Source organism: Cebus imitator, unplaced genomic scaffold, assembly GCF_001604975.1.
Source record: "Cebus imitator isolate Cc_AM_T3 unplaced genomic scaffold, Cebus_imitator-1.0 Scaffold129, whole genome shotgun sequence".
NCBI lineage: Eukaryota > Metazoa > Chordata > Mammalia > Primates > Cebidae > Cebus > Cebus imitator.
Genome location: NW_016107444.1, coordinates 5,670,496 through 5,671,671, shown reverse-complemented (window position 1 = coordinate 5,671,671; position 1,176 = coordinate 5,670,496).

The following is a 1,176-nucleotide window of genomic DNA, read 5'->3' as shown; positions in this document are numbered from 1 at the left end:
AAAAAAAAAAAAAAAAAAAAAAAAAAAAAAAAAAAAAAAAAAAAAAAAAAAAAAAAAAAAAAGAAAATTAATTTCTTAGGATTCTACTCTTCTAGGTATTTAAACCCCCAGGGTTTTAACATTCTAGGGGAGTGACATTCTGAATTCTAGTGTTTCACAAGTTGAATATTTCAGGACTTTAGTTGTCTGTACTCACTGTTCGTGGTGCATATGAGGCAAGGCCTGGGCCGCCTGGCCATGGCCCCTGTGCCCTGTCTGTGGTCCGAGGGACCAGGCTTGAAGCCCGGGTTGACAGCCAGTCTCGATGCCTACCTTGTTCTGCACTCTTGACCCCCTCCCGGCTCCCTTCCCCCCACCCCGACCCATCACCAGACACACACACATTAGCCTCAGTCACCAAGATTAACTTGTTCCCAAAGTGCCAGAGGCTGCAGCTGTGTGTTAAATTTAGCCCCCAGGACACTGGGATGAACTATTATGAGGCACACCCCGTCATTCCTCTGAGTCACTTGTTTATAACGTCAGGCCTGGGGGTACAGGAGAAATGACAGCTGGCTGGGCTAGGACTGAGTCACCTCCTTTTTGTGATCTCAGCAATATCACTCTGTCCCTTTTTCTTTTTTTTTCTTTTGAGACAGAATCTCGTTCTGTTGCCCAGGCTGGAGTGTGATGGCACGATCTTGGCTCACTGCAACCTCCGCCCCCTGGGTTCAAATGATTCTCCTGCCTCAGCCTCCCCAGTAGCTGGGATTACAGGTGCCTGCCACCACGTTCAGCTAATTTTTTTTTCTTCAGTAGAGGTGGGGTTTTACTATGTCGGCCAGGCTGCTCTCGAGCTTCTGATCTCAGGTGATCCGCCCACCTTGGCCTCCCAAAGTGCTGGGATTACAGGCGTCAGCCACCGCGCCCAGCTTGTGTCTCTCTTAAATGGTGTAACTGACTGTCACTTGCTACCCCACCAGCAGGTCCCAAAGGGACACAGCACCTGGGCAGGCTCTGGAGGTGGTCAGTCCCTGTTGCTGAAAAGACAAGGGCTCACTCAGACAGGGCAGGTGGTGGGCTTTCAGCCCAGCCCGGGACTGCCGGGCACTGTGGCAGGCACAGCCACTGAGGGGACTCGGCTTGAGGGCTGGGCACCTTGGCCAAGTCACAGAGCGGGCGTGGGGCGGCGCCAGA